Here is a 27,109-nt window from a genome sequence, read left to right on the forward strand (position 1 = left end):
CTGAGCTGACTTCAAACAAAAGGAAAAACGACACTTATACAAAGGATGCTCTTCATTAGTCCCCTAATCAATGTTCCCATGACTTTTACAATGCCAAAGCAAATCCTTGGGGGAGTGTTGAAGGAAAAGTCATGGACCGCTGTCTCAATTGTAAACCTTTGAGAGATCTGCCATGGCTGCAACAGTCTAAAATATTATGGCTAAAACTGTATTTATTGAAGCAAGCACACATGGTTTCTCATGCCTGTCAGCACACAGAATTAAAAAGATTTCAGTAGCGCTGAAAGGGTCATAGTAAATTTGGTAGAAACCAGTAGTATTCTGGTCACTGTGCCTGATACAATACACGTTGTTACATTCTCAAAGAGCATGCTCAGTAGGCACCTTGACACTTGCACAAATTTAATCCCCGCACTGCTGCATAATTCGTTGTGCCAATGCATCCCACTTAACACCACGCTTTGTCCCACTTAACGCTATGTTATATAAAATAATCATTTCGTAGGTGATGACGCATTTGCTGTCAGAACTTGGCTGATGAAACCATTCTCTCATTGCTCCCAGAATTACAAAGAAATTATCAACAGCTGCAGATTGTCTCATGCACGTTGTGTGGTGGAGAATGCATTTGAAATCTTGTCTCAAAGGTAATTAGTGGGGCCAAAAGCCAAAAAGTATTTAGTCAGTCCCTGATTGTGTAAGTTCTCCTACTTAGAAAGATGAGAGAGGTCTGTACACTTCAACTATGAGAGACAAAATGAGAAAAAAAAAAAATTCAGAAAATCACATTGTAAGATTTTTAAAATAATTTATTTGTAAATTATGGTGGAAAATAAGTATTTGGTCACCCACAAACAAGCAAGATTTCTGGCTCTCACAGACCTGTAACTTCTTCTTTAAGAAGCTCTTCTGTCCTCCACCTGTTACCTGTATTAATGGCATCTGTTGGAACCTATCCACAGCCTCAAACAGTCAGACTCCAGACTCAACCATGGCCAAGACCAAAGAGCTGTCGAAGGACACCAGGAAGAAAATTGTAGATGTGCACCAGGCTGGGAAGAGTGAATCTACAATAGTCAAGCAGAGTGGTGTGAATAAATCAACTGTAGGAGCAATTGTAAGAAAATAGAAGACATACAAGCCGCAGCTAGAGTACTGACGGGGACTAGCAGGAGAGAGCATATCTCACCCGTGTTGGCCTCTCTTCATTGGCTTCCTGTTAATTCTAGAATAGAATTTAAAATTCTTCTTCTTACTTATAAGGTTTTGAATAATCAGGTCCCATCTTATCTTAGGGACCTCGTAGTACCATATTACCCCATTAGAGCGCTTCGCTCTCAGACTGCGGGCTTACTTGTAGTTCCTAGGGTTTGTAAGAGTAGAATGGGAGGCAGAGCCTTCAGCTTTCAGGCTCCTCTCCTGTGGAACCAGCTCCCAATTCAGATCAGGGAGACAGATGCCCTCTCTACTTTTAAGATTAGGCTTAAAACTTTCCTTTTCGCTAAGGCTTATAGTTAGGGCTGGATCGGGTGACCCTGGACCATCCCTTGGTTATGTTGCTTTAGACGTAGACTGTGGGGGGGTTCCCATGATGCACTGTTTCTTTCTCTTTTTGCTCCGAATGCATCACTCTGCATTTAATCATTAGTGATCGATCTCTGCCCCCCTTCTCGGCATGTCTTTTTCCTGGTTCTTTCCCTCAGCCCCAACCAGTCTCAGCAGAAGACTGCCCCTCCCTGAGCCTGGTTCTGCTGGAGGTTTCTTCCTGTTAAAAGGGAGTTTTCCTTCCCACTGTGGCCAAGTGCTTGCTCATAGGGGGTCGTTTTGACCGTTGGGGTTTTTCATAATTATTGTATGGCCTTGCCTTACAATATGGAGCGCCTTGGGGCAACTGTTTGTTGTGATTTGGCGCTATATAAGAAAAAAAGTTGAAAGTTGAGTTGGTTGATTGATATACCAAATGAAATGCCTAAAAGTTTAACTGTTATTTTACCGCAACAAATTAGCATTTGGTTAAATTATATTTTGGAATATCCTTAATTTTTTTGGTAAACTTCATTCAGAATATTTGGAAAGGCTGCGACAGACTGGCGTCCTGTCCAGGGTGTACCCCACCTCATACCCTTTGCCTGCTGGAATAGGCTCCAGCCCCTGGTGACCCTTAATTGAGTTTATTTGGAAAGCACTATTTATACTGATCATTTTACTTTAATTTAACAGATCATTAAGTAATTTAATTTTCAATTTATTTTCCTTTATATAGCGCCAAATCACAACAGAGTTGCCTCAAGGCACACAGGTAAGGTCTAACCTTACCAACCCCCAGAGCAACAGTGGTAAGGAAAAACTCCCTCTGAGGATGAAACCTTAAGCAGACCAGACTCAAAGGGTGACCCTCTGCTTGGGCCATGCTACAAAGATAAATTGCAGAAATAATTCACAGAACAATTCACGGACGAATATACAAGAATTGCTGTTGGTGCACAGGACAGGAGGGTCGCCAACACAAACACAACTCCCATCTCTGGATGGAGCTGCACCTTAAACAGAGAAAAAAAACACAGAATCAGGCATCAGAAAGACAAAATACTGTATAATTTGCCAGCATTAATCAACAAGAAAAACAGAAGAAATACTAAGGTGATCGCCGGCCGCTAGCCCTAAGCTTCACTAAAAGACCCAGAATTTAGGTGAAGTTGAGGCCGCAGCCCGCTCCAATTACTAATAACATGAATTAAAATAGTAAAAAGCGTAAAACAAAACTGTACCAGTATGCTAGCCATATGAAAGGGAAAATAAGTCCGTCTTAAGTCTGGACTTGAAAGTCTCCACAGAATCTGATTGTTTTATTGACACAGGGAGATCATTCCACAGAACAGGGGCACGATAAGAGAAAGCTCTGTGACCCGCAGACTTCTTATTCACCCTAGGGACACAAAGTAGTCCTGCTCCCTGAGAACGTAAAGCCCGGGTCGGTACGTAAGGTTTAATTAGGTCAGCGAGGTAGGGAGGTGCCAGTCCATGAATAATTTTATAGGTTAGTAGCAAAACCTTAAAATCTGATCTCACTGGGACAGGAAGCCAGTGAAGAGATGCCAAAATGGGTGTAATGTGGTCGAACTTTCTGCTTCATGTCAAAAGTCTGGCTGCAGCATTTTGAGCCAATTGGAGAGCCCTAATGCTAGACTGCGGTAAACCAGAAAATAGAACATTGCAGTAGTCCAATCTAGAAGAGATAAATGCATGGATCAGGGTCTCAGCATCAGCCATAGACAGGATGGGATGAATCTTCGCTATATTTCGCAGGTGGAAGAAAGCAGTCCTAGTAATATTTCTAATATGGAGGCCAAAGCACAACGAAGGATAAAAATTACCCAAGGTTCCTCACTTTGTCAGTGTGATGTATGACACACGAGCCTAGGCTGAGTGTTAACTGGTCAAACTGATGCCGATGTCTCACTGGACCAAGAACCATCATTTCAGTCTTTTCAGAGTTTAAAAGTAGGAAGTTTCTAGACATCCAACTTCTCACTGTTGCAAGGCAATCTTCTAAGGATTTTATGTGAATGAGATTACCAGCAGTTATCGGGATATATATATAACTGAATATCATCTGCATAGCAGTGAAAGGTAATCCAAAACACCGCAATATGTGCCCAAGGGGTGCTATATAAAAGGAGAAAAGCAGGGGACCTAAGACAGACCCCTGAGGAAACCCAAATTTCATGTAACTAAGGTTAGAGGTAGTGTTATTGTACAAAACACAGTGAGAACGACTGGTCAAATATGACATCAGCCATGCAAGGGCACTCCCAGTAATCCCCAAATGATTTTCCAGCCTATCAAGTAGAATATGATGATCCACTGTATCAATGGAGGCACTGAGATCTAACAGCAGCAGAACCGTAGTGGTGTCCGAGTCCATTGTAAGCAGAAGATCATTCCCACTTTAGTGACAGCTGTCTCTGTGGAATGATATTTTCTAAAAGCAGACTGCAGTGGCTCAAAGAGATTATTCCTCAGTAAGATAGTCTACGAGCTGTCGTGACACCACTTTTTTCCAGAATTTTAGAGCAAAATGATAGATTTGATATCGGCCGATAGGTTTTCAGGGTCAAGATTAGGTTTCTTAAGTAATGGTTTAATCACTGCAGATTTTTAAACATTTAGGAACAGATCCAGAAGTTAAAGAAATCGGCCCAAGAGTGGGCCACAGGTCCTTAAACAGTTTTGTTGGTATAGGATCAAATAAACAGGTTGTGCTTTTGTCGACGTTACTAGTTTCGTCACCACCTTGATGCACACAGGTCACAGCGTTAACAGCAAGCTGTACTTCTGGTTTTTGCCACCAGGCGGTGCCATCTGATAACAAAGCTGAAATTCCGGTGGGTTTGCCACCAGGTGGTTTTGCCACCAGGTGGTTTTCTTTTATTTCTCCGAAATTTGTAAAGTTTGACCCAGTTATCAATGTAAATATCATTGAAACACTCAAAAATAAATAAATAAATAAATAGATAGCTTGTAGACAGGACCAGTCTACATGATTTGACCAATTTCAAGTCAATCAGAAGAAAAAATACTCCAAAATTAAGCCCCCGTCACAAATAAGAATGTGCAGGAAACCAGGCTGAAACAACAAATATTACCATAATCGGATACAGTCGGGAGGGAAAGACGCATAGTCAGCAGTGTCAGAACCAGGGCTGGACTGGGGAAATTTTTCAGGCTGGGCATTTTTAACCAAGACCAGGCCCACCACCAGATATCGAAGGGGAAAAAAATTAAGCCTGCTGTGACAGCGTGGTTTTTTTTTTTTTGGTCCCTTAACCGATCAATGTGCACCAGGAGACACATTTAACACTATAGAAGCATTAATGAAAAGTTCTCCCGAAATACAGTTATCATAGGCTTATCAAAGTACGATCTAGTAGGTCACATTACTTTTTAGACATAATAAGCCGTCATTTCATTCAGCCTTGTTACTTAAAATTTAGAAATACGAGGTCTGTCCAAAAAGTAACGGACCTTTTATTTTTTTCAAAAACTATATGGGATTGAATCACGTGTGATTGCATCAGCCAAGCTTGAACCTTCGTGCGCATGCGTGAGTTTTTCACACCTGTCGGTTGCATCATTCGCCTGTGGGCAGGCTTTGAGTGAGCACTGGTCCACCCCCCTCGTCGGATTTTTATTGTCAGTGAAATGGCAGAGTGACTGCCGCTTTGCTCCATGAAATTTTTTCAGAAACTGTTAGACACAGCCAGTTGGAAACCATTCGAAAGATTCAGATGGATTTCGGTGAAGATTCTGTCGGCGTCACACGGATTAAAGTGTTAAAACCTTTTTAAAGACGGCCCACAGCGGCGGAGGGCGCGCTGTGCACCGAGTGGCCATCGACAGGCTGGAACGACCAGATCATTTCTAAACTGAACGCTGTGTTGATCCGGGGCATCATGTGACTACCACAGAAATGGCAAGAGAGCTGGACATAGCACTTTGCGGCACATTCCACTGTTACAGGAGATTTTGTAATGAAAGACGTGCGGAGGATTTCGCGCGTCGGCACGGAGCCGCTCATTGCGCGCAGCAAAAAAACACCTCCGTGTTGGAAGTCTCACAGGACATGTTGTGGCATGTCCAGCTGTTACACAATTTCTCGGATACTCACTCGACTGCAAAGCCATCGAAAGCCGTTTGAATCTTCTGAATGGTTTCCAACAAGGACGTGTTTTTTTTTTTGTTGCACAAGCAAATGCACTACCAGACTAGAAAGATTTTTTTTTTTTTTTCTGTGAAGGGACACAAACGTGTTAATTAGCAGACTAGAAAGAGTCAAATTCAACCTCGAGGTCGCTGTCGTCATCCGATGCCACGGCCACTTGTGCAGATTTTGTTGAACACAGAAAAAATGTTGACACTCCATAAGGAACTTGAACTTTTTTTTATTTTTCTTGTATATCTCTTTGCTCTTGTGTTTTGTTCGTTTGTTATTGCATTTATTGAAATAAAGTTTCGAAAAAAAAAAAGATGTTGGTTGGGGAATCTCCTGTCACGGCAGAGATTGGATGGGAACTCATTACTTTGTATGGAGAGGGGGCAGGCTTCAAATGACTTTGTCCCGGTCGCCCAAAGCCAGCAGCAGCCCTGTTGTGGTGTGTCTTTGATGCCGTCTGAGTGCAACGCCTGCAAAATGATTCTTGGGTGTCAGAGAGAGATGCGTGTTTGGGCAACCAACTGAAATTATCGTACATATTGGATTTTTTCCCATTATTGATCGTACATCGTACAGAGGGCAAAACTATCGAACAAATACAATAATTATCATACATCTGGCAACATTGCACCGGAGCCCCCATCCTCTGCGCTCCGGGACCTCCCACTTTACAAATGAAGCACTGCCACGAGATGCACTTTGTTTACGTCCATGTGAGAAGAACGTGAGCCAATGAATTGCAACATGGGTAACCCTGTCACTCTGGCACCTCGAAAACACAAAACGTGACGACTAAAATTATAGTATCGAGTTCTCAAAAAAATAGTGAATGATTTTGTTGTATAAAAAAATGCTAAATATTGGTGGGGACTATTTTGCCATCCCAAAATAGGTGTGACTTGTCCCTATGGTCCATATGCAAACCTACACCCCTGATTCACAAATAAGAAGTTCAACAGTTAGACAGCACTTTACTTTGGACCAGAAGATCAGAATGTCTCTTTCACACACAGATGTCGGATTTATGAACAAGTTAGGTTGCTGTTCATCATTAATAGCTGAAGTTAACCTTCACTTACCGTCATGGTCCCCCCGCCTCGTCCACCTGTTGAACTTCTTCTCCGCCACTTGCTGAGGCTGCCGCAGATGTGGATGTTTCGCGTCCACGCGAAGCAAACATGTCTGTTATTTTAAGACATGTTGCAGCATCTGCCTGAAGGGCTACTCTCTTCTGATCCCTGGCTCTTTCAGCGCCACCTTTCCTCTTCTTGCTACCATCCATATCGCTCGTTATCAGTCTGTCTGGCATTGGCGCACTGTGTAGCCCAACCGAGGCCCGAGATGGAGGGGGAATTGGCCTTCCCCTCACCTCATTGGTCCAGGCCACAATGAGCCATGACTAAAGGGCCGATCTACCAGTTTATGCACCAATAGGAGGGTTTATATACCGGTATCCACCTATAGCGTTATGTTTTAAGTTATTATATTATATTATACTTTGTAAAAAGAAATAAATAAATAAATAAATAAATAAAAATCCGCAGGCCAGTAGGCCATCAGGCAAATGCCGGTGTGCAATACTATCAGTCCAGCGGTGGTCAGAACGCAACCACATTACCTCATCCATACCAGCATGATGGCATTCAAAGCACATGTAGACAATAGGTAGATGACACAGACTGCCGTCAGGTGGCCATAAAAGGCACTGAAGACTGCCCGAAGTCCAAATGTCTGGATGGCAAACACAAGGCCCGAGTGGGAGGGAGCGCTGTGTTCCTCATGCGCACAGCATGTGTGTGCGGGCGCACACTCGTGGGGCTGAAATTATCACTCAACTGTGTCTGTGTTCAGTTTTTAGTTAGTTTTAGTTTTTAGTGTTCAGTAGTTTTCTCTGGGCCCCTCCCCAATCGGACCGGGAGTGACATGTTTAGCCGCATGTTCTCCTTGAATTGCTGGCTGTCTGAGTGGTGTCCAAAAAATGAGGTGGGCTTCATAGATATTGGCAAAGCTTCTGGGAAAACCTGGTCTTGTTAGGAGAGCGGCATCCATCCCACTTTGGATGGAGCAGCTCTCATTTCTAGAAATCTGGCCAATTTTCTTAAATCCTCCAAACCGTGACTATCCAGGGTTGGGACCAGGAAGCAGAGTTGTTCTTACACACCTCTCTGCAGCTTCTCTCCCCCGCCATCCCCTCATTACCCCATCCCCATAGAGACGGTGCCTGCTCCCAGACCACCAATAACCAGCAAAAATCTATTTAAGCATAAAATTCAAAAAGAAAAAATAATATAGCACCTTCAACTGCACCACAGACTAAAACAGTTAATGTGGTCTATTAAACATTAGGTCTCTCTGTTCTAAGTCCCTGTTAGTAAATGATATAATAATTGATCAACATATTGATTTATTCTGCCTTACAGAAACCTGGTTACAGCAGGATGAATATGTTAGTTTAAATGAGTCAACACCCCCGAGTCACACTAACTGCCAGAACGCTCGTAGCACGGGCGGAGCGGAGGATTAGCAGCAATCTTCCATTCCAGCTTATTAATTATCAAAACCCAGACAGAGCTTTAATTCATTGAAAGCTTGACTCTTAGTCTTGTCCATCCAAATTGGAAGTCCCAAAAACCAGTTTTATTGTTATTATCTATCGTCCACCTGGTCGTTACTGTGAGTTTCTCTGTGAATTTTCAGACCTTTTGTCTGACTTAGTGCTTAGCTCAGATAAGATAATTAGTGGGCGATTTTAACATCCACACAGATGCTGAGAATGACAGCCTCAACACTGCATTTAATCCATTATTGGACTCAATTGGCTTTGCTCAAAATGTAAATGAGTCCACCCACCACTTTAATCATATCTTAGATCTTGTTCCGACTTATGGTGTGGAAATTGAAGACTTAACAGTATTCCCTGAAAACCCCCTTCTGTCTGATCATTTCTTAATAACATTTACTCTGATGGACTACCCAGCAGTGGTGAATAAGTTTCATTACCTAGAAGTCTTTCAGAAAGCGCTGTAACTAGGTTTAAGGATATGATTCCTTCTTTATGTTCTCTAATGCCATATACCAGCACAGTGCAGAGTAGCTACCTAAACTCTGTAAGTGAGATAGAGTATCTCGTCAATAGTTTTACATCCTCATTGAAGACAACTCTGGATGCTGTAGCTCCTCTGAAAAAGAGAGCTTTAAATCAGAAGTGCCTGACTCCGTGGTATAACTCACAAACTCGCAGCTTAAAGCAGATAGCCCGTAAGTTGGAGAGGAAATGGCGTCTCACTAATTTAGAAGATCTTCACTTAGCCTGGAAAAAGAGTCTGTTGCTCTATAAAAAAGCCCTCCGTAAAGCTAGGACATCTTACTACTCATCACTAATTGAAGAAAATAAGAACAACCCCAGGTTTCTTTTCAGCACTGTAGCCAGCTGACAAAGTCAGAGCTCTATTGAGCCGAGTATTCCTTTAACTTTAACTAGTAATGACTTCATGACTTTCTTTGCTAATAAAATTTTAACTATTAGAGAAAAAATTACTCATAACCATCCCAAAGACGTATCGTTATCTTTGGCTGCTTTCAGTGATGCCGGTATTTGGTTAGACTCGTTCTCTCCGATTGTTCTGAGTTATTTTCATTAGTTACTTCATCCAAACCATCAACATGTCTATTAGACCCCATTCCTACCAGGCTGCTCAAGGAAGCCCTACCATTATTTAATGCTTCGATCTTAAATAGATCAATCTATCTTTATTAGTTGGCTATGTACCACAGGCTTTTAAGGTGGCAGTAATTAAACCATTACTTAAAAAGCCATCACTTGACCCAGCTATCTTAGCTAATTATAGGCCAATCTCCAACCTTCCTTTTCTCTCAAAGTTCTTGAAAGGATAGTTGTAAAACAGCTAACTGATCATCTGCAGAGGAATGGTCTATTTGAAGAGTTTCAGTCAGGTTTTAGAATTCATCATAGTACAGAAACAGCATTAGTGAAGGTTACAAATGATCTTCTTATGGCCTCAGACAGTGGACTCATCTCTGTGCTTGTTCTGTTAGACCTCAGTGCTGCTTTTGATACTGTTGACCATAAAATTTTATTACAGAGATTAGAGCATGCCATAGGTATTAAAGGCACTGTACTGCGGTGGTTTGAATCATATTTATCTAATAGATTACAATTTGTTCATGTAAATGGGGAATCTTCTTCACAGACTAAGGTTAATTATGGAGTTCCACAAGGTTCTGTGCTAGGACCAATTTTATTCACTTTATACATGCTTCCCTTAGGCAGTATTATTAGACGGCAGTGCTTAAATTTTCATTGTTACGGAGATGATACCCAGCTTTATCGATCCATGAAGCCAGACACACACCAATTAGCTAAACTGCAGGATTGTCTTACAGACATAAAGACATGGATGACCTCTAATTTCCTGCTTTTAAACTCAGATAAAACTGAAGTTATTGTACTTGGCCCCACAAATCTTAGAAACATGGTGTCTAACCAGATCCTTACTCTGGATGGCATTACCCTGACCTCTAGTAATACTGTGAGAAATCTTGGAGTCATTTTTGATCAGGATATGTCATTCAATGCGCATATTAAACAAATATGTAGGACTGCTTTTTTGCATTTACGCAATATCTCTAAAATTAGAAAGGTCTTGTCTCAGAGTGATGCTGAAAAACTAATTCATGCATTTATTTCCTCTAGGCTGGACTATTGTAATTCATTATTATCAGGTTGTCCTAAAAGTTCCCTGAAAAGCCTTCAGTTAATTCAAAATGCTGCAGCTAGAGTACTGACAGGGACGAGAAGGAGAGAGCATATCTCACCCATATTGGCCTCTCTTCATTGGCTTCCTGTTAATTCTAGAATAGAATTTAAAATTCTTCTTCTTACTTATAAGGTTTTGAATAATCAGGTCCCATCTTATCTTAGGGACCTCGTAGTACCATATCACCCCAATAGAGCGCTTCGCTCTCAGACTGCAGGCTTACTTGTAGTTCCTAGGGTTTGTAAGAGTAGAATGGGAGGCAGAGCCTTCAGCTTTCAGTCTCCTCCGTGGAACCAGCTCCCAATTCAGATCAGGGAGACAGACACCCTCTACTTTTAAGATTAGGCTTAAAACTTTCCTTTTTGCTAAAGCTTATAGTTAGGGCTGGATCAGGTGACCCTGAACCATCCCTTAGTTATGCTGCTATAGACTTAGACTGCTGGGGTTCCCATGATGCACTGAGTGTTTCTTTCTCTTTTTGCTCTGTATGCACCACTCTGCATTTAATCATTAGTGATTGATCTCTGCTCCCCTCCACAGCATGTCTTTTTCCTGGTTCTCTCCCTCAGCCCCAACCAGTCCCAGCAGAAGACTGCCCCTCCCTGAGCCTGGTTCTGCTGGAGGTTTCTTCCTGTTAAAAGGGAGTTTTTTCCTTCCCACTGTCGCCAAGTGCTTGCTCACAGGGGGTCGTTTTGACCGTTGGGGTTTTTACGTAATTATTGTATGGCCTTGCCTTACAATATAAAGCACCTTGGGCAACTGTTTGTTGTGATTTGGCTCTATATAAATAAAATTGATTGATTGAGTGATTGATAATGGCTGCATGAGCCACTAATCGTGCGCGCAGGGTGCATGTGCCACTGGACACCTTTGCTGAAAGTTTGCAGGCGTGGGCAAGCTTTCACACCATGCGTCAGACGCAGCCTTTGCTTTCTTTTTTGCCCACTTCAGGATCACAATGCAACTCTGTAAACTGTGATGTCAGTTGGATTATCACAGGGGATTTAATTGTTTCCGTGATTATTTGCAGCACACAGCAGCCAGGTGAGAGGCTTTTCACTGCAGGCTGTGGTTTGCATCCTGTGCACTCTGCACCATCCTGGAGGTGGGTTTCATGTTTAATAATGTTGTCATGGTGATGCATTTTCACGTCACACCACCTACAGAGTTTAGATGGTGATCAAGTAATAATATGTATATTACAGCGGTGAGATCCGTTCAGCTCTGACACGTGCAATGATGCATTACTGCGCATGAGACCACAGAGTGGCATAGTGCCACACGGTGCTTTTGTTTTGATTGCGTGCTGTTCACATCCACTGTACATGATGAATGTGTGCCACATATATTATTACATAAACATTTCCTTTGCCCTCCCTGGCCGGGGTCCAGTGGAGGTGGACATCCGTGGCATAACATCCCGAGACTTTGCTGTGACCGATCGATCTCAGAGCTCAATCAACCACGATCAGGTCATTTCAGATGCTGTCAGAATATGTAGACTGCGATCAGATGATGCAAAAACTGCATACAGACCGCCGTCAGATGCGCCTCCCATCTCGATGGAGCCAAGAGTGTTTTGAACATGTGCAACACTCAGCTGAGCGAATGGGACCAAATATGTAGACTGCCGACCACACCTCAATGCTTCCTGATTGTAGCCAGATGGGTCATTCTAATGGCATTTGGCTTCAGTCGGTATGTGTGATGGGGGTATTAAGGTGAACAAACGGACAGACCAACAGTCATATCAAAGTAATTTGACAAGACTAACAAACAGGGACAATAACATAACCTCCTCCAACTTTATTGGCAGAGGTAAAAATCACAGGAAGCAAAGATTTTTCATTTAATTCAACATATTTTACATTATTAAATTAGAGTGACAAAACAAAAAATATATCTTACGTAAACCATTAATTACTTCAGTAAGCCTTGTCAATTTTTCCTGCGATTAGCAATTTTCCCTGTGATTGTCCGTGAGGGAGTAAGTTGTCTGCATAATTTCAGTAAGACAATGAAAACTACAACATATTCAGCTCTGGCAAATTTGGGTTCTTGTCGACATGAGGCCCAGCAAACCTTCAGTTTTGAGCCATGATGGCATCTTTCAAACATGCAAAATAAAGAAAGACACACATACCTATCAAGTTCCTTTTGAAGCTTTGTTGCTAGCTGCAGGGTCCTGGGTGGCCACGAAGGGCCTCTGCTACTTATTAAAGAAATAAAGCACTAAAGCCACCTTGACACCTTCACAAATTTATTTACCAGCACTGTGTGCCAGTAAACTCAGCTTAAACTGGCATTGGAAAATCAGAAATCCCTGGCAATGCTCCTGCTCATGCCCAAAATAATGGATTCATGCCCCAAATAATGGGTTCTTTGTCTGAGGCATCACCCTTTCACCATGGTTCATAAAAATTTGTTTGAGTTATTATGACACACCTGCCAGCACACCAACCAACCAAAATTCATGACTGAAAACATGATCTCCTTGGCAGATGAAGAAAGAGTGCAGATGGGTCATTCTTTAAAGCCCAGCAAATCCCTGTGTGTTTCCAGTCCCATGAAGATACGCTTTCTAAACTGTGGGCCATCCTATGCCCTCAGTCTATTTCAGATGTGATTAATTACTGTTGTCAAAAATGGCCAGTGGCTACAAATCTGCAGCAAAGCGCACAAAGGAGATATGTGGAGTTTGGGATAATTATATCAAACTCAACAATAGGCAAAACCTCAGACACCCTGCAGGTTCTTTGTTCTGTCAAGTGGCCCAGTCCCCATATGCTCACCTCTCCACATGCTTAATGATCACAGCTTAGCAGCCCCCAGCCACATGCACACAAAAGCTCACCCATTAAACAGTATGTTAATCTGTCTGTATAAGTGACATTTAATGCATCATCCACACGAATAAAAGAGGACAAACGCCCACTGCAGCTGCTGACCAACACACAAAATTTCATGTATAAATTATTTATCTTGGGTCAAATCTAAAGGCAACAGCTGTGAGCTAGCTATAAATCCTTTTCTGTATTTTAATTAAATAATGAAATGCATTTGAAATATACCAGGAAAAAAAGAAAGTGGTTACAATTCTCTCTATTGCACAGAAAAAAAAACACACACGACCAAGAATGCATTACTTCGTTGAGATCCTGGAGGGGTTCCCCCCCCCCCCCGAGTCAGCTGAATTTTACATTGTTCACCATGATTGACATCCACATTTTATTTTTATGTGTGTCTACGAGAAAGCTGCACAGGTTTATCCGATTTTGCAAGTGTGACCGTAAAGGCTTGGAGCAGTTGGGTTAAGTGTCAGTCACGCTACGTACTCAATGCTTCGAGTGGACAGAAAGCTTTCCCAGCGGTTGCACTTTTATTTGCTGTGTTGTTCTATACTTGTCTGTCACTTCTGTGATACTCATGCGTTCATATGCGGTGGTTGTCTGATACTTCTGAAAGGCCAAAGCTAAGGCATAGGGTGTGAATTACAGAGGACAGTTCCTGACACAGCAACATGCAGCATGGCTGTTCATTTAGCCAAGATTCAGACAACGCGGCAGTGTGCGTATATCTGGACGTCAGAGCGCACCAGGTGAAACCTTCTGGCGAGAAGGTGCTGCAGAGAAAGAAGGTTACTTACTGTCCTTGCTGTTGCAGCCACAGTGAACGCCAGCTGTCAGGACACAAACAGTGAGCAGTATGACGTCATGATCTCTGAGCCAGTCAGATTTGCATTCAGACTTTGGTGAATCCTGCTCAAATCTGGCTCCCTCCAGCGTGCATAGATCTTGAAACTGGAAAATTCATTCTGCTGACTGCAGCTCTTTCTGATACCAGTGGAAATGTAATGTCATTCATCAGATCCCCAAATCCACCAGAGGCCGATGGGTTAAGCAAAATGTGTCACCGGACAAATTTCAATCAGGTAACTCAATCGTCACCTTTAGCGAGGACTTTGAAGCGGTTAGCACTGCTACCTTTTAACAAAGTCTATGCTTACTGACTAATTCTTTCATTTGTCCAGCCATAAAGGACAAAAGGTCATCTTGACTTCTCAGTTCTTTTTATTCTGTCCCAACTAAGGCCCGTAAACAAGCCATTTCTCAGGTTCAGTTTGTTCAAATTTTAAACATTTTATAGAAAGCCATCGTAGGAGTTACAATGGGAGGACTTTATTCTCACAATTCCTGACCTTATTGGCTTCCCGTAGGCAGAGGGGGAAGCCCTCCCCATGCTTGAAGCCCGCACGTGCACGACGCATGCTTAAACCTGACTCCCTGTGTGCTGGACAAAATGCATGTTTAAACAGATAGCGAGAACTCAAAATATGACCATTTAAGTAAAGCACATACTTGATACCAGAACAGTCTAACAGTCGCAATGGCAATTAAATGTTTAATGATCATCATGTTGAACTTGTGGGAATTTGAAATACCAAACCATAACCAAGCCTGGTGAAGTAAGAAGCTTCAGACACCAGGACGATATTCGCGTGACTGTTGTGTCGAGCTTAAGGGGAAGTTAAATCAGTGTGTGATTGTGTTGCAAGATATGCATTTATTATTGTTACTTAGTTTGTTCATTCTGGTTTATTAATGGATGCATTTTTTAACAATAGCTGCATTAGTTAGAGCACAACTGGAAAAATGGCTGGCTGTAAATCTCTTCAAAATAAGGCAAATAATAATAATAACGCTCCACCAGCACGTCCCCATGCAACTATATGTGGTAGGGAGAACTGGATGAGGCAGTTCTCTTTGCAGCACAAAACAAAACCAAAGTATAGGCTGATATAAATAACTGACTTCAAAGACCTTGACAAGGCAACTTTGTTTAGTGGAAAATACAAGAGAGGAAATTATAGGCATTTTGTTGTCTCCTTTAGTTAGAGTGAATTAAGAGGAAATGGGCAGCATGCTACCCTAAATGCAGGAGGCACAAAAGCACTGGCAGAACAAATGCTCCATACATTTAGAAAAGAAAAAAAAAAAAAAAAAGGTGCAGACACACACAGGTAGATAAACAGCTGTTCCAATTGGTGGTTAGTTTTTGTCTGCATGCCATTTTAAAATCATTCTGAGCCCTGCAGACTGGCATAATCTCATCTAATCTGTTAACCCATCTCTGCTCTAGGCTGGGATTAAATTATCTAATAATACAACCACCCTGCAGTAATTCCTCCCATCATTTACATGTCGTTCAATAGCAACAACTAATTCTGCAATTTCTGCTAGAATTTTGTAGTACACCACCCCGGCCTCTCCCTCCAGGTTTGTGGGGCCCACCTGTCTCCCTTTTGCTCCTCTGCTGCGCCTGCCGCTCCGGGTCTCATCCTGGACCTTCCCTGGTTCGGGGACCTCCGGGCGAGGTGGCCCATCCATCTGTGGCTCCCTGGCCCCCTGTTGGTTTGCTCCTCCCTGGCCTCCGGTGCTCCTCCGGGGCTGCCCGCCTCCCCCTGTCCCGTGGTTTCCCTGGCACCTCCACCGGATCTGGGGTTGGGCTGGGGGCCCGGCCTCCTCCCCTTGCCGCGCCTCTCCCTCCACCTGCTGCTTGGGGTTGGGCCTCACGTGTCACACCCTTTTAATGCCTTCACCAGGTTAGCACCTGCATGCACATCGTATTGGGTTGTAAATAGCACATTGTAGGATTCACATGATTTGCGATAGGGTGTTGGGATGGGTTTGCAGGGCAGTCTGTGGCGCAGCTGTGTGCTGCAGCCTTCCACTGCGATCTCCATCTGCCACCCCTGCCTTGCAATTTTAATGCACACCTTACTTCTAGACGTTTAGTAAACGCCTTCACCAATTTAGAGTCGGGGTCACTAGGCGGTGGTGGGTTTGCAGGGCTGGCTGTGGCACAGTGGTGTGCCATGGCCACCCACGGCAGTCTACCACCTGCCGTCTCTTGCCCTGCTTTTAATGCAACACTTTATCTTTGCACACTTAGGGGGTCGTACACAGCAAGGGAGATTAATTTGGCACTGGGGGGTCGGCACCTGCAGGGGGATGGGGGGGTCGTGGTCTCCACGGGATGATCTCGCTCGGGCGGTCTCCTGGTCATGGGCTTTGGTGGCTGGGGTGGGTTCCGGGGTGGGGGATAGGTTGAGTGGTGGGGGCTTGGGGGCCTGGCTGTCGGGGGGCCTTGTGCTTTTCCTGGCCCCAGGGTTGGGCATCACCTCTTTGTCTGGGGGCTGGGCCAGGCCCTCATGTGGCTCCGTGGTCCCTACCTTGTGCTTTGGATTCGGTTACGGTGGCTCCTTTGCTCTCCGTGCTTGCCCCCCGCTTGCTCCCGCCCTCGGTGTCTCACTCACAGTTATTGTCTTCACTTGTCTCTCGTTCTTGTCTGTCTTTGTCTTGTTTTGGTGGTCAGCCCTTCCTGATAGAAGCTGTCGGTTGGCTTTGAGTAGGATGTTTAGGCTGATCGGGAAGGGCGGATGGGGGTCACTATTTCAAAGTTCTTAAATATGAGGGTTTTGTTTGAATTTATATTTAGTATTATTTAAAAATGTGACAAAGGCAGAAATAATTGAAAAATCCTGTGTTTCCCAATTAAGCACACTGGCATACAACATGTAGTACAGGTAAGAGAATACAAAACATGCAATATGTCAGTTTTGCTATTGGATTAGTGTATAAGCTCCAACATGAACAGATGTATGATTTTAGTGTTTACAAATGTTTGACTGTTAAACTTTATTCAAAAAATTTTAGCTGACTTGGCTAGCAAAAATACTAACCTGCGAATGAAAACGTTCGCTTCACTAATAAGCCGTTAGATTACCACTGGAGTGTATCAAGATCAAACACTCAGAAGGCTGATGCTGCAGGTTCTGTTTGATCAGGACAAGACCCAACTCATAATTTAACAGCTGGCACAGCTGGCTGACCAGAGATCTCTCTTGAATTGGCATCTGACTTCCATCTGTTTGCAAACATAACAAAATATCAGTGAGATTATGATGTCATATGGCCTTTGAGGACTTTTTTGAACATCAGAAGAAGAAATCAAAGGAAGCCCCTTCGGGTGCACCCTTGCTTTTTTCCCCACACTCGGGGTCACCATAACAGATCTGAGGTGGAGCTGCAAGTTTTATGCCAGATGCCTTTCCTGATGCAACTTCACGTTACATGGAGGAACTGGCAGGTGTGGGGTGGGATTTGATCAGGGAGCCTTCTGCACTGAAACCAAGCAAACTATCTACTTGGCCACCACACCCTGGAAGAAGAAATCAAAGACAACTTGTTTTTAAAATAACCAAAATATGGTCTCATCCCACAAGGGCATCATAGTCCATGGGGTTTTTAGTTGATCTCGTACTTTGCTTATGATTCCACCTCTAAACAGGGTTTTTTTTTTCAGTGTTGTATAGCAACGAAGTAAAAATACTTCACTACTGTACTTCAGTACGTTTTGGGAGACTTTGTACTTTACTTGAGGTTTTTTAAATTCAGCTTACTTTCACTTTTACTTCACTACATTTCTGACCTTAATTGCATAGTTCTACTCTGATACATTTTCTATGCGCCATGCCATTACTCGTTAAAAAAAAGACACACACACATGCACACACGAAAAAAGTCATGTTTTCACCCAGAGACACCACTGATTACTAGTGAGTGCAACGAAGTCAGGCCGATTTGTCATGAGGCATGTCCGGTAGGCTTTTTTGTAGTTGCACACTTGAGGGGTGTTTGTCAGGAAAATGATCATTTCTCTACATTGATTACAGACCTGCAGCGGGTCTGTAATCAACTTTTCTGCAGCGCGGCTTTGCTTTGCGTCGATCTACGATTTGTGGATTTTATTTGCTTTATCCTAATTTTTCCCTGATAAAACCCCGAAGAGCATATGTCTATGAGGAATATTTAATATTTTTATGTTAAACCGACCTGTTATGGTCTTCTGAAACAGCTGATAGATGTATTTTATAACTTAAAACGGGACCGATGCTAACGCGTTAGCATGTCTATGGCGTTTTCAATGTTAAAGGTAGCATTAAGATGTTCGCATCAGCACGTTTGTGTTGATTTGTGTTCGTTGTCGTAAAAGAGTCAAATTGTAATTTTTTTAATTTATTTTATTCATATATTATAGCAACAACAACAATAGTCTACATAATAAACAATATAGTCAATAATAATAGACTAATGATGTTACAATACAATTTTAGAGAAAGAGACAAAAAGAACCTAATGAAACAAAACAACAGAAAAGATAAAACCATGTAACAATGAAAATAATTACATATAGAAATAAATAACTGTTTTCTGTGAACACCTAGTGAGTAGCCTACTCTCGTTTAGGTTTTGAAACCTTGTTTCTGTAGTGTTTTGTGTGATGTGCACAATTTTAGTATTTTGACTAATACTACCAGTCATTTACAAGCCTAGATAAACTTTTATTAAAAAAAATCCGTTTTTGATTATTAACATTTACTTGTACTTTTACTTTCAATACTTGAGTACATTTAGTTGTACATTACTTGTCATACTTAAGTACAATAAATACTAGATACTTTAAGACTTTTACTTGAGTAGCATTTCAATCGGTTACTTGAACTTCTACCAAAGTCTTTTTTTAATGGGTATCTGTACTTTTACTTAAGTGTGATTTTCCGGTACTTTATACAACACTGGGTTTTTTGTTTTTTTTTCTTTACATTTCCTGCTGATCACCAGGAGACATCTAGTTATGATCAGTCTCATGAAGAGGAGCAGACCATTTCATTTAATCCTGGTCTTAACTGGAATTCTGGATTTTCTTTTCTTTGTTTAACATGGTAGAATATGCAATTTTCAATCCTTAAATGCACATTATAATAGCATATTTATTCATATATCCACCATGTTGTCCTGTTCTGTTTCTAAACTACTGCTGGGAACTGAAGAAGGCATAGCTCCATCAAGATTCAACAGTCCTTTGCTTATCTAAGTGAACTGAAATCAAGTGGAAGTTGTTTCACCAAAGTATAGTCCACAAGGAAATCAAAATCTATCCAACTTTCTGACCAAAAATGCATTTCTCTAAATATATAAATAAATTAATCTTAGAAGTCTTTCATGTGTTTTTGAGGTGCCCTGCTAATACATAAGCACACTGGTTCCCCTACGATTTCGAGCCAAAGAACCACTTTTAGTGTTATTTGGCACCATTTTGTTTTTAAATGTTTCATGCATTAAACACACAAACGTGTCTCAAGGGGCACATACATTTTCACAGCACAGCAAGCTGAAAACCTTTAGTGTTCAATGTCATCTGTAATTGTCATTTATTATAATAGCATTTGTTCACTTTGCTTGCTGTAACTTTAACGTGATTAAAAAGAGTTAAGGAATTTGCCTTTAATTTGAAATATTTTCTGTTTTTCCCCCTCATATGTTCTTCTCTATTTCTGTTTTCTATCACCATTCTCTCATTTTGTAACATTGCATCTTTTTGAGTTTATGCCCACACACACAGACACACACACACCACTGCAGCGAGACTTCACATGGCTTCAGTTAGTGGGAAAAGTCTCACATCCAAAGTAATAACACAAACATGGCAACCAAAGCTGGCCCCAAGGGGGATTGGCACAGGACTTGGCAAGCCATTCATCTAGACTCTTACATTGCCACAAATCTGTGCAGTGCCACATTTAGTGTTAGGGTGTGCTAATGCACGTTTGTTTGTGCATGTGTACTGCAATGTGTTCTGCATGTATGCATGTGTGTGTTTTCTTCAAGATATTCTCTGTGTGAGAGCTGGTGACTGTTTTATGCGTGCATGCAGCAGTGAAATTTTGTTGACTTACATCTGCCAATGTACCCAAATGAAGCTAAGCCGACTCGGAAAAACAGAAGCTGCAGCATACTACTCAAAGAATTATCATATTTCAAGGTTATGCTGAGGGAAAGTTGTTTCTTGAAGTTGTGTGATTGAATGGCAGATGGGGAGGGCCACAAGAGGTAACGTTAGTGCAGACCGTGGATAACACAGAAACAAGACCATCAAATTACATGTCCAAGCAGAGGGTTTCAAGCCAAATTTGGTGAGCCCGAACTTTGACTGGGGCACATTTACTATAGGCGCACAAAGTAAAGTGGAATGCATGGAAACAGAAGCTTTTCTCGTGTGGTCATACATGACAGACGATATATGACTCAGTTGTGCTAACATGCTGGCGGCGGGGGCTAACATACGGGTGGCAGGGTGGAGTCAGGATGCGGGGAGGGGGCTTATGAAGCGAGTTGAGAAACATGAGACAGATGAAAATCAATTATTTCTTCAATCAGTTATCAGGGAATGCTTATGTGTGTACGTGCAGTGTGCATGTAGTTACACTGTAGGTACAGAAAACAGAGGTGTGAGGTGAAGGGCATTTTCAGCACCCATTTCAGTCTTACCCTGGAAATGGTGAGTGGCATGTTGAAATCCTTCCCTCCCTGCAGCCTGAAGCCCCAGGGAGCAGGACCTAAGAGTGTGACGCTGTAGTTGCTGCTCATAGTCTCCGTGCTGATGTCAGACGCACTCACAGATTACGTCACTATAGTCAGACGAAGGCAGATATGTTGCAGATCGGTGGTGCTGCGGTCCGATTACTTTTCAGGTGATCTTCCAAGGCCTGAAAGTATGAAAATGTATCGTTTGTTTATGGTTATGTAAGACAAAGGACATACAACAGAGAGAGGATAGAAAGGCAAACTTCTTTCAGCTGTACTTATTAAACAGCAGGTAATCCAGTTTTCTCACTTGGTGATTCTGATACAATCAAATTATCAGCCAATATTAAAACTATAAAAACTGCTTGCAATATCTGTATGAGATTGTTTCTTCTTCTTATTATTATTATTTTTTTGTATAAAAAAATTCTTAATGCAAATAAATGTTGATAAAGAGAAAATCTCAAAGTTAATGTCACAGCTGATAAATAACCGATTCACAAAGTAGCAACAGTATCAAAAAATGTACAAAAAGACAATATTATAATGTTCAAATTATTACCCTGCATTTAAAAAAAAACTTTAAGTAAAATGCTCTACAGGAAAGCTCACAAAGTTAACAGGGGCATACTGTATCCCACTATTTAGTTTTATCATGATGTGAAAAAGCGTTACCTCTTTAATGGAAATTCCAGAAAAAGAATCCCCTTGCAAGCAGGTAGATGATATATGGACTGCTGGACTGGTTCCTACTCAGTAAACACACTGTGTGTGTTTGTGTGTGACAGAGGTGGAGGAAGATGCAATGGTCTTATATACAAGCTAATGACAGAGGGGAGGGAAAAGGTGGAGGAGGGGGGAGGAAGCATGGACAGAGATTAGAATGGGAGGAGAGAGGGAGGAGACAGAGAAAAGAGGAGTCACCCATTGGTGGAGTGACTGGAACATAGAAGAGGAGAAAAGGGGGAGATGACCTGGGGGGGGGTTGAGTAAAGAGAGTGGGAGCACTGTCTGTGCACAGAGAACATGACCAGGGGAGGGGGGGAGGGCATGGCAGAGTGAAAGACAGGCAAAGAGGGCACGTTTATCTTTCATCGCGATATTTTGGGAAACATGTACTCAGTGTTTCTGGCCACTTTATTTAAGGTGGAACCAAGCGTAACTAGATCATGACCCAAGTACAGATCCCAGAACACCGAATAGAAAGAGTTCCCAAAGCGCACCTTTAACAGAACAAATTAGACTTATATCATTCTTCATGAACATCTTTTCTAATACCCCGTCACACTAGCTGAATAAGCCCCAAATGCCATCAGATCGAAAGTTTGACCTACATTCCGGCACAGCGAGGTACATTCAAAAACCTCCGACAGCATTCTGAGTGCACACCAAACAGTCACATTCACACAGCCAGCCCAAATGTAGAGCACATGCTCACCTCTTTCTAGGTGCAGTCGAGGTGTAAAAATATTGTATGGCAGTCGAGGTGGCTTCTAACAGCATTCTAATATTCTCATGGTATTTGAAAAGTCTGATCACATTCAAGGGGAAATTCACCATGGGCAGACATACAAATCCTGCTGGCATGTCCTGGACTGCACTTCCACTGCATCCATTCGGGAGTGCGCAAAGGAAATATTCTAACGTGCAAAGTCTGTGGCACACATTCATTTTGTGAAGTACATGTGAACATGTGCAATCAAACCAAAAGTACTATGTGTCACTGCAAGTCAACACGTCACACAGCCGCTGTGCACATCTGAATGGGGTGTTGCATCCATAATAAACATAATATCACAGATACATTGTCATTTCCCTCTTATGGGTTAGATAATAAATCTGTAATATTATGGTCATCATAGCTGTAACAACCATGCACAGAAGCGTTGTGGCCGCTGCACTACAGCGGCACAGCACAGCACGTTTGAGTGGGGTGTCACAGCTGTAATAAACATATTATGAAGCTACACCATCTAACTCATTAAAAGGAATGACGATGCAACTGCTATACCAACCCATGTATAGTATGAATAATATCAATAATCACCTTTGGAACAGCTCCATATGCAGCTTCCACCGTTCAGCGCACACCAGCCAGGCTACAGCCTGTGATATAATCCATGTGATCCTGGAAGTGACATCAGCCAAGTTACGAGAGAAAATGTGCCATCCACTAAAACATAAATATTCCATATGACATAGCGTCCAGCAGTGCACCGTGTGTCATCCAGCCAGACGGCCCACTGCGCGTACTGCCGTAACACCTGATCACAATGTTCAGAGAGACCATTATGTGTAACATTAAGTGATTGCCAGGATACATACGCAAACCACAATATGATCACTTCATGGAGCTACGATCATGGAGAGAGGAAGGGTGTGAAGGGGAGCGAGGGGGGCGAACAACAGAGGGAGAGAGCACGTGAGTAAGACGGGGTGGCCGGCCAGCCGCTGTGTAATGCTGTAATATCAACACCTGCCTTGACACTTTTCCTGGATTACATATGATATAGGCTTGATACATGTAATCCAGGTTCTCCTGAATATGGGTTTTCTGTGATGCATCACAGGTTGTTGGCTATAACTGCCGTACCGGTAATAATGAGTGTGCGCGTCAGTGATCTGTTGGCCATAATCTGATCACATGCTTTTACACACATTACAGTGATGTGATTGTCAGTGGACATGTGGTTACATGTCATCGGATCATAGGTTGGATAGCATTCTGAATCCAGCAAAGAGACACGGCAGGTCTTCAAAAGATGCAGACCACTGCACTCACTCTGCCACACCCTCCCCTTTCTTGCCTTCCACCCAGTTTTCGGGTGGCAATCAAACTGCACCTGTACAGCAATCGATGTACAGACCCCTGGCAAAATTATGGAATCACCGGCCTCGGAGGGATGTTTCATTCAGTTGTTAATTTTGTAGAAAAAAGCAGATCACAGACATGACACAAACTAAAGTCATTTCAAATGGCAACTTTCTGGCTTTAAGAAACACTATAAGAAATCAAGAAAAAAAGATTGTGGCAGTCAGTAACGGTACTTTTTTAGACCAAGCAGAGGAAAAAAATATGGAATCACTCAATTCTGAGGAAAAATTATGGAATCACCCTGTAAATTTTCATCCCCAAAACTAACACCTGCATCATATCAGATCTGCTCGTTAGTCTGCATCTAAAAGGGAATGCACACACCTTGGAGAGCTGTTGCACCAAGTGGACTGACATGAATCATGGCTCCAACACGAGAGATGTCAATTGAAAACAAAGGAGAGGATTATCAAACTCTTAAAAGAGAGTAATCATCATGCAGTGTTGCAAAAGATGTTGGTTGTTCACAGTCAGCTGTGTCTAAGTCTGGACCAAATACAAACAACATGGGAAGGTTGTTAAAGGCAAACAATACTGGTAGACCAAGGAAGACATCAAAGCGTCAAGACAGAAACTTAAAGCAATATGTCTCAAAAATCGAAAAATGTACAACAAAACAAATGAAGAACGAATGGAGCGGAAACTGGAGTCAACGTCTGTGACCGAACTGTAAGAAACCGCCTAAAGGAAATGGGATTTACATACAGAAAAGCTAAACGAAAGGCATCATTAACACCTAAACAGAAAAAAACAAGGTTACAATGGGCTAAGGAAAAGCAATTGTGGACTGTGGATGACTGATGAAAGTCATATTCAGTGATGAATCTCGAATCTGCATTGGACAAGGTGATGATGCTGGAACTTTTGTTTGGTGCCGTTCCAATGAGATTTATAAAGATGACTGACTGAAGAGAACATGTAAATTTCCACAGTCATTGATGATATGGGGCTGCATGTCAGGTAAAGGTACTGGGGAGATGGCTGTCATTACATCATCAATAAATGCACAAGTTTATGTTGATATTTTGGACAATTGAAAGGATGTTTGGGGATGATGAAATCATTTTTCAAGATGATAATGCATCTTGCCATAGAGCAAAAACTGCAAAAACATTCCTTGCAAAAAGACACATAGGGTCAATGTCATGGCATAGGGTCAGTGTCAATGAGCAGATCTGATTGGATGCAGGTGTTAATTTGGGGGATGAAAATTTACAGGGTGATTCCCATAATTTTTTCCTCAGAATTGAGTGATTCCATATTTTTTTCCTCTGCTTGGTCTAAAAAGTAACCGTTATGACTGCCACAATCTTTTTTTCTTGATTTCTTATAGTGTTTCTTAAAGCCAGAAAGTTGCCATTTGAAATGACTTTAGTTTTGTGTCATGTCTGTGATCTGCTTTTTTCTACAAAATTAAACAACTGAATGAACATCCTCTGAGGCCGGTGATTCCATAATTTTTGCCAGGGGTTGTAAATGGACTGCATTTATATAGCGTTTTTCCATCTGCATCAGATGCTCAAGCGCTTTGCACATCAAATGCCTCACATTCACCCCGATGTCAGGCTGCTGCCATGCAAGGCGCCCACTACACACCGGGAGCAACTACGGATTAAGTACCTTGCCCGAGGGCCCTTAGTGATTTTAGTGGGATTTGAACCAAGGATCCTCTGGTCTCAAGCCCAACATTTTAACCACTGGACCATCACCTTCCAAGATATGCAGTCTTCTTATTCTTACTGCAATCTGACAGCAGTCTAAGTATCACACTGTGTTCAAACTACATTTGGACTGCATTGTAGCCATGCACACGGCATATGCATGAATCAGCTGAGGCGGGTTACACCCACATTCTAAGAATTCGAACGGCATTCATACACCTCTGTTGGAATATCTGTCCCTCCCAAACTGTGTCTCGAAGTTTGGCTTTTTTCCCCATTCCGGCTGATTCTGCTTGACTCCTGCTCATTCTTTCTAAGTATGCCAAGATCCTAACCCATGTTGATGTTATGCTACAGATGTTTGCCCACTGAGATAAGTCAGTCTGATTGTGTGGACTCATTTCAATACTGGTTAAAGACTTGTTTCTTTTTCTCTTTCTTCGAACTGGATCACAGATTTAGTTTGTGTTGATTTGTTAATTTTCACTTTGTTTAATTATTTGATTTTTATTGTTACTACTGTTATTGTTACTACTATTCAGCAGTCTACATTTTTATTTAAAACCATGTTAAGTTCCTACATGCTGTGACAAATGAAATCACCCAAATAAAAACCAGCAAATAGTTAGCTGTTTAACTGAAGTTTTTTTTAAACCCGTGAGATGTTAATTTTTGTCAACTGTATTTTAAAGATAGATTTTATTATATTTAACAGTAATGATTATTACATTTTCGAAAAAACATAGTATGGTTAAAAATTTAACATTTGATTCTCTTTTTTTGCAGGCCATATTGATTATAGGTGTTTTGTTACTGAAACTCAGGGAATATTGTACAACCCTGCTTATCTTTTTTCCCCCAACTTCCATGCATTCAAGCTTAAACAACCTTGATAGATTTAAAGTAGATGCTTCTTTTTCTCCAGTACTGAAAATGAAAACACACTCAGATTGTTTAAACTATATTGAGGTTCAACCAACATAACAGGCAAAAAGCTACATTAGCTACCATTAACAGGGGCAGAAATTTGCGAATGAGTAAGGCATGACTTAGGTGCCATTTTGGCGCATATTTTTTTAACCACAAAATACACCACAGAGAAAAGAAACATTACAACATGTTTTTTTGTTTTTTGTTTTTTTCATTTGAAATTGTATTGTACAAGCTTGACTGTGATGCTATGATGACAGTAACAGTGAACATTTGAAATGTCTGTCACTAAAAGAGTCACACCTTTCTTATACCTTGCTGAATCATGGGCTGGTATAAATGTATCTATGAGACACTTGTTGCTGAATACAGGGGTAAGAGAACAGCATTCATCAGGGATTTTTTATTTTTTGGTCCATAAAAGGGGAGCTGTGCTGCCCATGACCCCCCCCCCCCCCCATACACAGGATCTGCCCCGGTTAACTACATGGGTGACATATGTGTATGCCGTCTGAGTGTATGCTGTAAGAAGAATGAAACTTTAATTTAAGAATGAGTAAGTGTTATTTGAAAATCCTGAAACAGACATTATTTTGAACCTGTGGTTTACAAATATGAAAAATACAATAGTAACTCCAAATTGATCCTCCTTAATTAATGAATATGTTGACCGCTCTCTCACCTCCAGCACCTAAATATCTGTGTCAGTCGCATGGTTCTTTGGT

General features: G+C 41.9%; 2 long non-coding RNA genes across 2 annotated transcripts; one reads left to right on the forward strand and one right to left on the reverse strand.

The window, feature by feature from the left end:
• Positions 1–393: 393 nt before the first annotated feature.
• Positions 394–19,005, forward strand: LOC117509801. Its single transcript, XR_004560530.1, has 4 exons — positions 394–647; positions 12,157–12,160; positions 16,810–16,814; positions 18,994–19,005. It is a non-coding gene; the product is annotated as an uncharacterized LOC117509801 (long non-coding RNA).
• LOC117509800 lies at positions 8,638–21,621 on the reverse strand. Its single transcript, XR_004560529.1, has 4 exons — positions 21,594–21,621; positions 20,883–21,100; positions 10,786–10,788; positions 8,638–8,648 (listed from the first exon to the last, which is right to left on the reverse strand). It is a non-coding gene; the product is annotated as an uncharacterized LOC117509800 (long non-coding RNA).
• Between the last annotated feature and the right edge of the window lie 5,488 nt (positions 21,622–27,109).

The sequence above is a fragment of the Thalassophryne amazonica genome, chromosome 5 (genome assembly GCF_902500255.1).
Source record: "Thalassophryne amazonica chromosome 5, fThaAma1.1, whole genome shotgun sequence".
Classification (NCBI taxonomy): Eukaryota; Metazoa; Chordata; class Actinopteri; order Batrachoidiformes; family Batrachoididae; genus Thalassophryne; species Thalassophryne amazonica.